The sequence below is a fragment of the Delphinapterus leucas genome, chromosome 19 (assembly GCF_059928025.1).
Source record: "Delphinapterus leucas isolate spDelLeu-1000000601 "Yukka" chromosome 19, BTC_Dleu_Yukka2, whole genome shotgun sequence".
NCBI lineage: Eukaryota > Metazoa > Chordata > Mammalia > Artiodactyla > Monodontidae > Delphinapterus > Delphinapterus leucas.
In genome coordinates, this window is record NC_143147.1 from 42,022,362 (window position 1) to 42,038,950 (window position 16,589).

Consider the following 16,589-nt stretch of genomic DNA (forward strand, 5'->3'; position numbering starts at 1 on the left):
TTGGTTTCCCAATTTATAATTCACTTCTGACTTTTCCTCTTTAAGTACCATAGTCAAGAGAAAAAACACCTTTTTTGTGTCTCCTCTACTTTCAGTAATCTACTACAGCACAGCTTCACTTCTGATACCTGATGTGTGGATTTTCATACATTAAGCAATTCTGTGACACCAGCTGGGTGTCCTACATTTTAACTCAGTTATGACAATATCTACCTAGAGCACAGCATCAGATACCAGAGGTTAAGAGCTTCATCCCACAAGGCTGCCGCCACTTCAGACACCAATCTCATGTCCAGGTTGTTACCTTTGTGTCTGACTGACTGGCTATAAGTTAGAAGTTCCCACAACTCCCTTCTCAAGTTCAATTAATTTACTAGAGTGGTTCACAGAACTCAGAGAAACATTGACTTACATTTACCAGTTTAATATAAAGGATATTATAAAAGATATAGATGAACAGCCAGATGAAGTATATAGGGTGAGGTCCGGAAGGGTCCCGAGCACAGGAGCTTCTGTCCCCGTGGAACTGGGGTATACTACCCTCTGGCATGTGGTTGCATTCACCAACCCAGAAGCTCTCTGAGTTCCATTCTTTTTGGGTTTTATGCAGGCTTCATTACATAGGCACAATTGGTTAAATCATTGGCCATTGGCAGTTGACTCAACCTCTAGCCCCTTTCCCCTCCCTGGAGGTTGGGGGTGGGGTTGAAAATTTCATATGGTTGGTTCCTGAAAAGAGTTCCCAACTCTGTTCCAGCCTGTGCAACGTCTGTGTGTGTGTGTGTGTGTGTGTGTGTAAGTGTAAGCTTCCCTACACCAACAAGCAATTCTTAGATGCCAGCAGGATGTCCAAGATTCAACTCAATTCTGACACTATCTACCCAGAGATAGAATCAGATTCCACAGGTAAAGGGCTCATTCCCACAAGACCACCCTCTACTTCAGACACTAGTTGCAAGCCCAGATTGTTACCTATACTTCTGACAGACTGGCTGTAAACCAGAGGTTCCCACGACCCACTCCTTGGGTTCAGTTAATTTGCTGGAACAGCTCACAGAATTCAGGAAAACTCATTTACTCACTAGGTTACCAATTTATTATAAAAGAGTATCAATCAATAGCCAGATGGAGAGATACGCAGTGCGAGGCTCTGAACAACCGAGAGGGTGGGACTGATAGTTTCATCCCGCTAATCAGGTGGTTGGCTCCATTGACAACTAGTCCGCATCCTAAACTGTTTTGCTCAAGTCACCTCATTAGTATAACAAAAGACATCTTTATCACTCTCAACACTTAGGAAATTCCAAGGATTTGGGGAGCTGTGAGCCAGGAATGGTGGATGAAGACCAAATATATATGAGCAATATATTTTGGTTACCTGAATGACCAAATGTCACTTTTGTGGCCTCTCCCGTTGCGGAGCACAGGCTCCGGACGTGCAGGCTCAGTGGCCATGGCTCACGGGCCTAGCTGCTCCGCGGCATATGGGATCTTCCCGGACCAGGGCATAACCCATGTCCCCTGCATCGACAGGCAGACTCTCAACCACTGTGCCACCAGGGAAGCCCTGTAACTTGCTTTTTTAACTCAACATCTATAGATCGTGTTCATCCTTGTTGATACATGCGTTAACTAATTTATTCATTTATGCTACTGTTAACTAATTTGTTCATTTATACTACTGTGTAGTATTTGTCTTTGCATGTGTGGGTGTGTTTATATTTTTTCAATTTACAAAATGGTGGTAAAATATACATAACCTAAAACTTGCTGTTTAGCCATTCAGTGTCATTAAGTAGATTTACAATGTTGTACAACTATCACTACTATCCATTTCCAAAACTTTTTCATCATCCCAATCAGAAATTCTGTATTCACTAAACAGTAACTCCTCATTCTCCCCTCGTCGTTCCCTGCCCCCCACCCCACTGTCCCTAGCAACTCTATTCTACTTACTTTCTCTATGAATTTGTCTATTCTAGGTACCTCATAAAAATGAAATCATACTACATTTGTCCTTTTGTGTCTGGCTTATTTCATTTACCATGTTTTCAGGGTTCATCCACATTGTACCATGTATCAGGATTTCACTCCTTTTTATGGCTGAATATTATTTCATTATATGTATTTACTACTTTGTTCACCCATTCATTGTTGACGGATGCTTTCATTGTTTCCACCTTTTTGCTATTGTGAATAATGCTGCTATTAATATTGATGTGCAACTATCTGTTTGAGTCCCTGCCTTCAGTTCTTTTGGTGATATACCTAGCAGTGGAAATTGCTGCTGGGTCATATTGTAATTTTATGTTTATAAGAACTGACAAACTATTTTCCATAGTAGCTATACCATTTTACATTTTCACCAGCAATGTATGAATATTCCAATTTTTCCACATCCTTTCCAACACTAATTTTCTGTTTTTTGGATAGCAGCCTTCCTAATGAGTTTGAGGTGGTATCTCATTGTAGTTTTGATTTGCATTGCCCTAATGATAAATGAAGTTGTGCATCTTTTCATGTGCTTATTGGCCATCTGTATACCTTCTTTGGAGTAATGTCTATTCAAGTCTTTTGCCCATTTTTGAATTGGATTATTTGTTTTTGAGTTGTGGGAATTCTTTCTGTATTCTGGATATTAATCTCTTAACAGATAAATGACATGCAGATATTTTTCCCATTCTGTGGATTACCTTTTCACTTTCTTGATAGTATGTTTTGATGCACAAAAATTTTTTAATTTTGATCAAATCCAATTTTTTCTTTTCTTACCTGTGCTTTTTGGTGTTGTATCCAAGAAATCATTGCCAAATCCAGTGTCCTGAATATTTTGCCCTATTTTTTTTTCAACTAGTTTTATAGTTTTTAGGTCTTATACTTTGGTAATTTTGAGTTAATTTATATATGGTATAGGCAAGGGTTAACTTGATTTTTTTTTTTCTTGGTATGTGGCTATCCAGTTTTCCCAGCATCATTTGTTGAAAAGACTTTTTTTACCCCATTGAATGGTCTTGGCACCCTGGTTGAAAATCAGTTGACTGTATATTCGAAGGTTTATTTCCGGGCTCCCTATTCTATTCCTTTAGTCTATATGTTTGTCCTTATGCCAGTAGCACACTGTTTGATTGCTATATCTTTGTAGTAAGTTTTGAAATTTGGAAATGTTAGTCCTTCAACTTTGTCCGTTTACTTTCAAGATTGTTTTGGCTATTTGGGATCCCTTTTGATTTCATATGAATTTTAAGATATGTTTTTCTCATTCTGCAAAAAATAAAAAGTTGTTATTTTGGTAAGGATTGCACTGAATCTGTAAATTGCTTTGGGTAATATTGTCACATTAACAATATTAAATGTTCCAGTCCATGAACATTGGATGTCTTTCCATTTATTTATGTTTCTTTAATTTCTTTCAACAGTTTTGTAGTTTTCAGTATACAAGTCTTTTATCCCTTGGTTAAATTTATTCCTAAGTATTTTATTCTTTTTGATGATATTGTGAATGGAAATTTTTTTTTAGAACTTTCCTTTTATGGTTGTTCATTGTTAGTATATAGGAATGAAACTAATTTTTGCATGTTGATTTTGTATCATGCAACTTTCCTGATCTCATTTATTAGCTCTAAAAACTGATTTTTTTTGTTTGTTTTAGTTTGTGTGTGTGTGTGTGTGTGTGTGGATTCTTTAGTGTTTTCTAGATATAAGCCCGTGTCATCTGTGAACAGAGGTAGTTTTACTTCTTCCTTTCCAATTTGAATACCTTTTATTTTAGGGGAAAAGCTTTCAGTTGTTCACCACTGAGTATGATGTTTGAAGTGGGCTTTTCATATATGACCTTTAATATGTTTAGGAAATTCCCTTCCATTCCTAGTTTGAGTGTGTGTGTGTGTGTGTGTGTGTGTGTGTGTGTGTGTTTTTAATCATGAGAGGGTGCTGAATTTTGTCAGATTACTTTTTTGCATCAATTGAGATGATCATGTGGGTTTTTTTCTTCATTCTATTAATGTAGTATATTACATTGATTGATTTTCATATGTTGAACAACCCCTGAATTCCAGGAGTAAATCCCAGTTGGTCCTGATGTATAATACTTTTGGTATGTTGCTGAATTTTGTTTGCTAGTATATGTTGAAGATTTTTTTAAATCAATTTTTAAATTTGTTTATTTTTTGGCTGCATTGGGTCTTCATTGCTGCCCACAAGCTTTCTCTAGTTGCAGCAAGCGGGGGCTACTCTTCGTTGCAGTGTGCAGGCTTCTTATTGCAGTGGCTTCTCTTGTTGCGGAGCACAGGCTCTAGGCACGTGGGCTTCAGTAGTTGTGGCGCACGGGCTCAGTAGCTATGGCATGAGGGCTCTAGGGTGCGGGCTCAGTAGTTGTGGCACACGGGCCTAGTTGCTCTGTGGCATGTGGGATCTTCCTGGACCAGGGATCATACCCGTGTCCCCTGCATGGGCAGGCGGATTCTTAACCACTGCTCCACCAGGGAAGTCCCATATGTTGAAGATTTTTGCAGTGATATTCGTAAAGGATACTGGTCTGTAGTTTTCTTTGCCTGAATGTCTTTGTCTGCCTTTTGTATCAGGGTAAGCCTGGCCTCTAGAATGAGTTAGGAAATGTTCCCTCCTTTTCATTTTTTTGAAAAAGTGTGAAAAGGATTGATATTAACTCTTCTTTAATATTTGATGGAATTCATCAGTGAAGCCATCTGGTCTAGGGCTTTTCTTTGTTGGAAGGTTTTCGATTACTGATTCAGTCTCCTTACTTGTTATAAGTCTATTCAGATTTTCTATTTTCTTCATGATTCAGTTTTTTTTTTTAGACTTATGTGTTTATAGAAATTTATCCATTGCATCCAGATTATTAACCAATTTGGTGGCATACAGTTGTTCATAGTATTGTCTTATAATCTTTTTATTTCTGTAAAGTTGCTCGTAATATCTCCACTTTCTTTTGTGGTTTAAGTAATTTGAGTCTTCTTTTTTTCCTTAGTCAGTCTAGCTAAATATTTGTCAGTTTTGTAACTTTTATTTGTCTATTTTTTCTATTCTCTATTTTATTTACTCTGCTCTTTCTTTTTTCTTTCTGCTAGTTTTCGGCTTAATTTGCTATACTGTAAAATGTACAGTTAGGTATTTGAGATCTTTCTTTTTTTTAATGTTTGCATTTACAGCTAAAATATCTTTCATAGCACTGTGTCTCTAAGTTATGGTATGTTTGTATTTTTGTTTTCATATGTATCAAGGTATTTTCTAATTTTCCTTGTGATATTTGGTTTGATCCAGGGATTGTTTAAGAGTGTGTTGTTTATATTGTATAGCACAGGGAATTATAGCCATTATTTTGTAATATAAGGGAATATAATCTGAAAAAATACTGAATCACTATGCTGTACACCTGAAAGCAATATAATATTGTAAATCAATATACTTCAATTTAAAAAAAGAGTGTGTTGTTTAATTTTCATTTATGTGTGAATTTTCCAGTTTTCTTTGTTATTGATTTCTATTTCATTTCATTATAGTCAGAAAAACCACTCAATCCTTTTAAAATTTGACTTGTATTGTGGCCTGACCTATGGTCTATCCTAGAGGACGTTCTACACACACTTGAGAAGAATGTGTATTCTGCTTTGTTCGGTGGAGTGTTCTATATATGTCTGTTAGGTCTAATTAGTTTATGGTATTTTTCAAGTCCTCTTTTCCTCCTTGAATTTCTGTCTGTTTGGTTTTTCCATTATTGACATTGGGATATTAAAGTTTCCTACTATTATTATAGAACTATATTTCTCTCTATTCTGTCAGTTTTTGTTTTATATATTTTGGGGCTCTGTTCTTATGCATTTCTATGTTTATAATTATTATATCTTCATGAATTGACACATTTTCAATATATAATATTATTCTTTGTCTCTAACAGTTTTTGACTTAAAGTCCATTTTTTATGGCTTTGTGTTACTGTCTAGCATGTTTTGATTTGAACTGAGGGACTCCCCTTAGCATTTCTGGTAAGGCAGCTCTAGTGGTGATGAACTCCCCCAGCTTTTGTTATTCTGTGAAAGTGTTTCTCCTCCTCCTCCTCCTCCTCCTCCTCCACCTGTCCCCTTCCCTTCCCCTCTATACTCCTCCCCCTCCCATCTTTCCTTCATTTTTTTTTTTAAATTTTTTTTTTTTTGCCATACGTGGGCCTCTCACTGTTGGGGCCTCTCCCGTTGCGGAGCACAGGCTCCAGATGCGCAGGCTCAGCAGCCATGGCTCACAGGCCCAGCCGCTCTGTGGTATGTGGGATCTTCCCGGACCAGGGCATGAACCCATGTCCCCTGCATCAGCAGGCGGACTCTCAACCACTGCGCCACCAGGGAAGCCCTTTCCTTCATTTTTGAAGGGCAGTTTTACTGGACATAGTGTTCTTGGTAGGTAGACTTTTTTTTTCTCTTTCAGCACTTTGATTATATCATCCCACTCCCTTTTTGCTTTACTCTTGCTGCTTTCAAAATTCTCTCCATCTTTGATTTTTGACAGTTTGTTTATAATGTGTCTCAGTGTAACCTTCTTTGGATTCATCTTTTTCGCTGTCTGTTGGCTTCTTGAACCTGGATATCCATTCCCTCCCTCCACCCTTTTTAGGAAGTTTTTGGCTACTATTTCATTAAATAAACTTTGTACCTTTCTCTCACTTTTTTCGCCTTCTGAGACTGCCATTTGTGTATATTTGTCTGCTTGAGGGTGTCCTATAAATCCTCCAGGCTTTCTTCATTCTCTTTCATTCTCTTTTCTTTATACTTGTCTGACTGGATCATTTAAATGTCCTGTGTTTGAATTCACTGATTCTTTATTTTGATTGACCATGCTGCTGTTGAACCCCGCTAGTGAGTTTTTTATTTTAGTTACTGTATTCTTCAGCTCCAAAATTTTTGTTTGGCTCTGTGTTTTGTCTCTTTTTTTGAAATTCTCATTTTGTTCATGTATCATTTCCCTGAGCTTGTTAAGCATCTTTATGATGGTGATTTTAAATTCTTTTTCATGTAATTCATATACCTCCATTTCTTTATGGTTGATTCCTGGAATTTATTTTGTTCCTTTGATTGGGCCATTTTCCCCTGTTTCTTCATGTTCCATATAACTTTGGGTTTGTATCTACACATTTGGAAAAACAGCCACCTCTCCCAGTTTTCTATGAACTGGCTTTGTACAGGGAAAGATCTTCACCAGTTAACTCAGCTGCAGATTCTGGAGGCCTCTCAAACCTTATCTGTGGATGTGCCTTCTCTTGACTTGAGTGTGTAGATTCCTGATTAGAAGGATATTCCAGTTTTTTTTTTTTTTTTCCAAGAGCTTGTAATTTTTTGTTCCCTCTGGTTTTTGTCTGTGGTACTACAGATTCTCTGGAACTGCTGCAAGCCACCCAGCTCTCTTTTGTTCTCTGCAGGTCTTTAGAATATGCCAGGTCCCATCAGCTCTCTGAGTTAAGCAAGCAGAAACTCGTCCCTCAGGACACTCCCCCCACCCCCACCCCAAAAAAAGGTGGAATGTTGTACATTCTCCACTCTTCTTTTCTCCCCATCCAAGGTAGAGGCCGCCAAGCTGTACTAGCCTCTTTCTCCTAGTCCTCTGGAGTGGCAGCAAGCTGCTCAGCTCTCTTTTGTTCTCAGTGGCCCCTTGGCACCTAGAGTATGCTGTACCTTGTCAGTATTCTGAGATATGTGGCACAGAAACCAGTCCCTCAGGCAGCTCCCTGCCTGAACATTGGACGTATGGTCCAATAATTTCCATCCTCAGGGAGAAGCTGGGAGTTGGGGATTTTATCACAGTAGTTAAGTGCTGAACCAGCGGAAGAGACTATGGCAAATGAGTGCATGCTAGCTTAAACCTTTGCCTTTGTACTCAGCGGCCCCCAACCTGGAACATTTCCTGTTAGTGCATAGATTCAGGCAAGACAGAAACCAGTCCCCTGGGTAGCCCCCCTAAAAGTCTGCACATTAGACATATGTTTCAATCTCCTTTTAACTCCCTTAGGGAGAAGCTGGGAATTGGAAGTCTCCCAGTTGCACCATGCTGAGCTGGGTGGGGGGACAAAGACAAAAGTTATGCCACAAATTTTCCTACCATCTTCAATGCAGCTGGTTTTATATTCATCTGGGAAGTAGGAACCTCTTAACTGTTTTCTGGATTTCTCACAACAGTAACTGGTCCATGTGTTGTTGAATCAGGGTTTCCATGGAGGCAAGGAGAAGCTGTTGACTTACCCCTTATTGAATTTTTAAAGTGGAGATGTGAGTAGATGAAGTGGTAGGATTTGTATTTTGAAAATATTGCTCTGGCTGAAATGTAAAGATCTAGGAGTGATAGATAAGAAACAGAAAATCCAGTTAGGAACCTATCAGAGTAGTCCTTCAGGAGATTATGATAGCTTAGATTGAACTGGTGGCTTTGGATATGGAGAGTTATTTGGAAGACAAATTAATAAGCCTTGGTAATAGATTGAATATGGGTGATGAGGGGGAGAGGGAATCGTTAAGGATGATTCATTGTTCAAAGCAACTCAGTGGATGGTGATATCCTTTGTTGATAAAAAAAATACTAGAATAGTATAAATTTGGTCTTTTATGAAACATTTCAGGTGCCTTTGAAATATCTAACTGGTGAATTTTATTAGGCCATCGGACATATGAATATTCATGTAGAGGAGCAGTTGGGGCTTTAAATACATACAAAATTTGGAGTTTTAGGCTGTGTTTATTCTGCATCTTTAGGTATGTAATATTCTCTCACAATAAGTGCCATGAAGGCAAGGACTTTTTCTGTCCTGTTCTCTGCTTTATTCTTAGATTTCTGATGTTGTTTCTGGCACATTGTAGCGATTAATATTTTTGCTGTTGTTTGTTTTCTTATCTTCATCCTCTATCCCCACTGTCTTGGTATTACTAAAAACATAAATAAGAAATAGATATTTCATATTTATATAAGATCACATAATGTATCATCTATATATGAATCATAAATTATATTAATAAAATGAAAACATCAGAACTATCACTTGAGAACTAAATATTACTGTTAAAGTTATCTGGATGCTCCTTCAAATTCCCATCACTTTGTTCACTCCCACAGAATTAATAATTGTCCTAAAGCAGGGGTCCCCAGGCCACAGACTGGTACCAGTCCATGGCCTGTTAGGAACCAGGCCACACAGCAGGAGGTGAGTGGTGGGTGAGTGAGCAAAGCTTCACCTGTATTTACAGCTGCTCCGCATCGCTCACATTACTGCCTGAGCTCTGCCTGCTGTCAGATCAGTGGTGGCATTAGATTCTCGTAGGAGCGCAAACCCTACTGTGCATGCGAGGGATCTAGGTTGCACGCTCTTTATAAGAATTTAATGCCTGATGACCTGAGGAGGAGCTGAGGCAGAGATGCTAGTGCTGCAGAGCGGCTGCAAATACAGATTATCATTTGCAGAGAGGTTTGACTCCACAGAGACCATAATAAATCAGTTGCTTGCAGACTCATATCAGAACCCTATCAGTAAGTGGCAAGTGACAATTAAGCTGCATCTGGTGGCAGGCTTTATAGTTGCAAGTAATTTGAGGTACTTCAATTGTACAGCTGCATCTGGTGACAGGCTTTAAGTCAGAATCCGACACTTATTTTAGTCCACGCATGGCCTGCCCATTATTTTATTTACCACTTCCATTTACCACTCTTTCCCGCGCTGCACTCTTGTGTCAGTCACAGTTTTGGTAAGCCGACAAGCTAACCCTAGCCAAAATGACTAAAAAACAAACGTCACTGGAGAGCTTCTTTGAAAAGGGGGAAAGACCCAATGATGAGACAGCAGAATACTCTAAGACTGCCAACAGAAAGAAAGCTGCATTTGAAAGAAAATACCAAGAATCCAACTTAAATTATGGATTCATTGCTACAGGTGATTCACATTCTCCAAGCCCGCTTTGTATATAATATGTGGTGACAGGCTATCCAGCGAAGCCATGAAAACTTCAAAACTGCTTAGCCACTTGGAGACAAAGCACCTTGAATTAAAAGACAAGACTTTGGAGTTTTTCAAAAGAAAAAAACGTGAACACGAACAGAAGCAACTGTTGAAGGCCACCACTTCATCAAATATGTCTGCACTGAGAGCATCATTCTTAATGGTAAACCGCATTGCTAAAGCTAAGAAGCCCTTTACTATTGGTGAAGAGTTGATCCTGCCTGCTGCTAAGGACATTTGTCATGAACTTTTAGGAGAGGCTGCAGTTCAAAAGGTGGCATGTGTTCCTCTTTCGGCTAGCACCATAACTGGACGAATTGATGAAATAGCAGAGGATATTGAGGCACAGTTGTTAAGATTAATGAATCACCATGGTATGCAGTCCAGGTTGACAAGTCTACCAATGTTGACAGCAAGGCAACATTGCTTGTTTCTGTGCGATATACTTTTCAGAAGGATGTACATGAGAATATGTTATGTGCACTTTTGTTGCCAACCAACACCACAGCTGCAGAACTATTCAAGTCCTTGAATGATTACATATCAGGAAAGCTGAATTGTCCATTTTGTGTTGGTATATGCACTGACAGAGTGGCTGCCGTGACTGGACGGCTTTCTGACTACTCGGGTCAAAGAGGTCACTTCTGAATGTGAGTTTTCGCACTGTGTCATCCATAGAGAAATGCTGGCTAGCCAAAAAATGGCACCTGAATTTAACAGCGTTTTGCAGGATGTGATCAAAATTATCAGCCACATTAAAGTACATGCCCTTAACTCACGTCTGTTCGCGCAGCTCTGTGAGTAGATGGACGCAGAGCACACATGTCTTCTCTTATACACAGAAGTGAGATGGCTTTCTAAAGGTAGATCACTGGCCAGAGTTTTTGATTTACGAGAGCTGCTCCAGAGATTTCTTTTAGAAAAACAGTCATCATTGGCAGCACATTTCAGTGACACAGAATGGGTCGCAAAACTTGCTTACTTGTGTGACATATTCAACCTGTTCAGCAAATTCAATCTGTCACTTCAGAGAACGACAACTGTATTCAAGTCAGCAGATAAAGTGGGTGCATTCAAGGCAAAATGGAATTATGGGGGCGACGAGTGAACATTGGGATTTTTGACATGTTTCAAACATTAGCAGAGATTTTGAAAGAGACTGAGCCAGGGCCTTCTTTCTCCCAGCTGGTGCATGACCACCTATCTCAGCTTTCAAAAGAGTTTGAGCATTATTTCCCATCCACAAAAGACCCCCGAACTGGGAAGGAATGGATCTGTGACCCATTTGTGATATAAGCCAGGTGAATCGACTTTGTGCTAGAAGAGAATCAGCTTCTTGAGATCGCAGATGACAGTGGCCTTAAGAGTATGTTTGAGACAACTTCAAATCTCCATACATTCTGGATTAAAGTCAAGGCAGAATATCCTGAGATTGCCACAAAAGCACTGAAAAGCCTGCTTCCATTTCCAACATTTATCTTTGTGAAGCAGGGTTTTCTACAGTGACAGAAACCAAAATGAGATTACAGAGTAGAATGGACATAAGCAACACACTTCAGGTGTCACTGTCCCCCATTGCCCCCAGATGGGACCATCTAGTTGCAGGAAAACAAGCTCAGGGCTTCCACTGATTCTGCATGATAGTGAGTTGTATAATTATTTCATTATATATTACAATTTAATAGTAATAGAAATAAAGTGCACAATAAATGTAATGTGCTTGAATCATTCTGAAACCATTCCCCCCCGCCCCCCCAACCCCCCCAGGTCCATGGAAAAATTGTCTTCCACGAAACTGATCCCTGGTGCCAAAAAGGTTGGGGAATGCTTTCCTAAAGTTTATCATTTTCATTATTTTTTTAAAGTGGCTTTACCACATACACATGTATTCCACAATACATATGTATTTCTAAACAATATGTTACTTAGTTTTGCTTTTTTTTGAGTTTTTAAAAAATGGCATGATATTGTATATAATTTTTACCATTTTGCTTTTTTAAATCCATGACAAGTTCATTTATTTTCATTACTTATTATATTGTACTTACACTTGTACTTGTACTTATACTTATTATATTGCATTGTATTCCTATAGCACAATTTACACATTACCTTTAATAAATATTTTTAAGACCTTTCTAGTCTTATTTGTTTTTATGTTCTCCTGTTTAAATAATGCTGTTATTGACATATTATAGAAAATGACAAGCTGATTCTAAATTTCATATGGAAAAGCAAAGGACCTAGAATAATTACAGTGTTTCTAAGTTATTTTTTTTCCATTTTGTTTTCCTCTTCAACCTAGAATTTTATGGGAGTTTTTTCAGATTTCTATGTAGATAAATTTGTTTGTTTTGGTATGAAGGACCCTTCTGTTAATATCTATTTCCAGTGAATCTGTATGATTCCAGATTTTTTAAATTTATTGATGTCGTTTGTGAATTTATGTATATTGTTCCACATGTAAAAGAATTATTATTTTCCATTCAGCGCCAAGTTTCCTATATATATTAGAATAAGGTTGATGATTCTTATAAATTTAAATCTTCTATATTCATATTAATTTCATCTAATTCATTTGTAGATATCTTAGGTATGTTGAAGTCCTCTGTAGTATTTAGGGAGTTGGTCAGTTTATCATTGTATTTCTTGCCAGTTTTTTCTTTCCATATTTTCAAACTATGTCTTAAGTACATAGAGATTCATGAGTGCTATATCTTGTTGGTGGATGCACTTTTTTTTTTTGTGTGTGGTACGCGGGCCTCTCACTGTTGTGGCCTCTCCCGTTGCGGAGCACAGGCTCCAGACGCAGGCTCAACGGCCATGGCTCACGGGCCCAGCCGCCCCACAGGATGTGGGATCTTCCCGGACCGGGGCACGAACCCATGTCCCTTGCATCGGCAAGCAGACTCAACCACTGCGCCACCAGGGAAGCCCCTTTCATCACTCTTAAAAGAAGCCCCATACTCTTTAATCCCCTGTCTTCCACCACATTTTCTCCTTTCTCCAGCCTTGGGCAACCTCTAATTTACTTTTGTCCCTATGCATTTGCCTATTTTGGAACTTTCATATAAATGGAATTACACAATAGGTGGTCTTTTGTGTCTGGCGTCTTTTACTTAGTATGTTGTTTTCAGGATTCATCCATGTTATTGCATGCATCAGTACTTCATTCATTTTTATGGCCAAATAATATTACATTGTATGAATATATCATGTTTTACTTATCTGTTAACCAATGGAAAGATATTTGGATTTTTCTACTTTTTGAATGTTATGAATAAGGCTGCTGTGAACACATATATAAGTTTTTGTGTGGACATATGTTTTCATTTCTCTTGGATATTTGATTATGAGTGTAATTGCTGGGTCATATGGTAGCTCTATGTTTAACCTTTTGAAGAACTGCTAGACTTCTTTCCCAAGCACCTTCACCATCTTATATTCCTACAACAGTGTATGAGAGTTCTAATTTCTCCATATTCTCACCAACACATTAAAAATAGATACAACTGAAGAGCAGATTTCTGAATAAGAGTTCTCCTAGTCATGATCGATATTTTGTCTCTTGCTGCCTCAGCTTTGCTAGAGTTGCCCAAAATATACCTCTGGACCTGGCTCTAAATATACCTTTGGAAAGGGCAATAGGTGTCAGATTGCATTAATTTTTTCTTGAAACAAATTACTTTAATAACTTCTTACTATGTTTAGATAGTTTAAATAGTCTTTCCTTTTTAAATTAAAGCAAATTTGAATGATTTACATAGGGAAAAAATTTTGCCCAAGTTATAAAATTTGCATTAACGATAAAGTTTTTCAGATCTAATGCAAACCTAGAAAAAAGTAGTTTGTTTTTGAGTCGCCCACCTTTCTCCTTTTCGTTGTCTTCTATTCTCCAAATTGTAATCTTATATGTCAGTATTATACCCTGACAATTCGGTTTTTAAAATTTAATAGAATCAAAGAATTTTAAAGCTAAAAATTCCTTCAGATATGTCAACAAGCTTAACAGCTTTATTTTGCAGGTAAAATTTTTTAAAGACCCAGTAACATGTGACAGTTTAATCTGTATTTGCTATAGAAGTTTTCTGAAGTGATTGATAGTGCATATCGTACTTTTTAATTCTGATATGCACGATTTATTTACAAACCTGTGATCATTTTCATTGTCCATAAATTTCTGAAGTTCTTAGAATCCAAAATCAGTGGATAAAATGTCTTTTTTTGTAACAAATTTTGAAATATTGCATATATCATACCTGCTTTAAAATGTTCTAAGCTTTTGTGAACACAAAGTTAGACGTTTTCTAAATCATGTATAACTCTTTGATATTCTGAATTCTGTTCTGTATAATGGGGAAAAATTCCCTACTGGATTTCTTTGGGGGGAATTTTGTGCATTGAACCAGTTTCTTTCTTATTTCTCAGGTTTCCCTTCTTAAATAGATGTTAGTCTATTAAAATGGAATATATTTTGGAATCATCAACTTAATGGTCTTCCTTAAGTAAAACGTTAGGTATTTCTCCAGATCTTGAATGTTCAAAACATTGAAATTGCTATTATCTCAGACTCAAGGAAAAAGAGTTGAAATATTATCTGTGTTTTCAGAAAAAGGTATACCACCATTGAATTTCATTCTACTAAGAATCAACAATTATGCAAATTCATGACACACTTCATCTGGTTTTACATCCTTGGGATATTTTTACACTCTTCTAACTGAATTACAGCAGCCAGAACAGACTAAGAATTTGCATGGTGAGAAACTTTGATTCAGAAAGTGCATATTCAAAAAGCAAATTCTAATAGCCAACGTTGAGGCACTCGAAGATTTTTAAATTAATAATATCCCTATGTTTTTTTACCTGTTAACATGGTGTTATGGGGAATTTTTATTTTTATTGATCAGGACACCATGATCAATGTATAATATGCAGTGAACTATTTTACCAATTAGTGATTTTCTTAGTGATTAGTGTGTTCTGGCTGCTATAACAAAATACCACAGACTTGGTAGCATGTAAACAACGGAAACTTATTTCTCACAGCTCTGGAGGCTGGAAGTCCGAGATGAGGGTGCCAGCATGGTTGGGTGAGAGCCCTCTTCCTGTCAGAAGCCAGTGGCTTCTTGCTGTGTCCTCCTGTGGTGGAAGGAGCAAGGGAGCTCTGTGGGATCTTTTTTATAAGAGTACTAAGCCCATTTGTGAAAGTTTCGCCCTCATGACCTAATCACCTTTAAAGACCCCACTTCCTAATACCTTCATCTTTGGGGATTAGGATTTCAAAAAATGATTTTGGGGCTTCCCTGGTGGCGGAGTGGTTGAGAGTCCGTCTGCCGATGCAGGGGACGCGGGTTCGTGCCCCGGTCCGGGAAGATCCCACATGCCGTGGAGCGGCTGGGCCCATGAGCCATGGCCGCTGAGCCTGCGCGTCCGGAGCCTGTGCTCCGCAACGGGAGAGGCCACAACAGTGAGAGGCCCGCGTACCACAAAAAAAAAAAAAAAAAGATTTTGGAGGACCACCAACATTTAGACCATAGCAATGATTTTTTTGAAAAATTTGTTTTATAATCTTATTAAGATTATTTCTGAAAATAGATAAGGTAAAATTCTGAGGAAATAAACCATCTTATAAAATTAGTTTTTGTTCTCTAGAGAATTGGAGTAATTTCTTGGTGCTTGCCTGTATTGTAATAATTGGTCCATATTGCATAGAACTCTGCATAAAACAAGTAGGTAAAGCAGTTCAGTTTAAATCATAATAATCTCTACTACTGGCTTTTGTCTTTTTTAATTTATTTCAGCTCTTATGTTTATTAACTTCTGCTTTCTTTGCATTTTCTGTTTAATTTTCTAGCTTCTTAAAAAGAATGCTTAATTCCATTAGTTTAAAATTTTTAAACTACATTTCAAGTTATAAGCATATTTCTAAGTATTGCCTTTACTGCATCCCACATGTTTTGAATTATGAGTGCTTTTTTATCATTCATATCTAAAGATGTCATGAATTTTATCGTGTTTTCCTCTCTAAACCATATGTTCTTGGGAATTCCCTGGCTGTCCAGTGGTTAGGACTTTGTGCTTCCACCGCAGGGGGCACGGGTTCAATCCCTTGTTGAGGAACTAAGATCCTGCATGCTGTGTGGTGTAGCCAAAAAAATAAAATATATTGTAAACCATATGTTCTTTTTTGTTGTTATTTATTTTCTTTTTCTTCCAGTTTTATTGAGATATAATTGACATATAACACATGCTCTTTCAGAATACAATCTTTAGTGTTGGGCTTGTATGTTTGTTTTTTCCCACTAACTTTATATTATTGACTTTTAATCTAAAATTGCATTGTTGTTAGAATATGTGGTTAATCTGATAAGGATTCTTTGAAATTTGTTGAAAGTCCTTTTGTAATCTAGCACGTTTATTTTTGTAAATGTTCCATTTGTGCCTTTATATTTTCTCCTTGTTGGCTACCTGAGTCTCTGTTTATATATTTACTCAATTCAGTTTATTAATGATGATCAAATTTTAAAACAGCATAGCTGCCTATGGACTAGGTAAAATGATCTTAAAGAATCTTCATTTAAAGTATCTTTAGTTAAAGATATTA

At 37.6% G+C, this 16,589-nt stretch overlaps 1 protein-coding gene across 1 annotated transcript in view; it reads left to right on the plus strand.

Moving 5' to 3' along the window:
- BRIP1 (BRCA1 interacting DNA helicase 1) overlaps window positions 1–16,589 on the plus strand; it is a 197,276-nt gene that overhangs the window by 119,667 nt on the left and 61,020 nt on the right.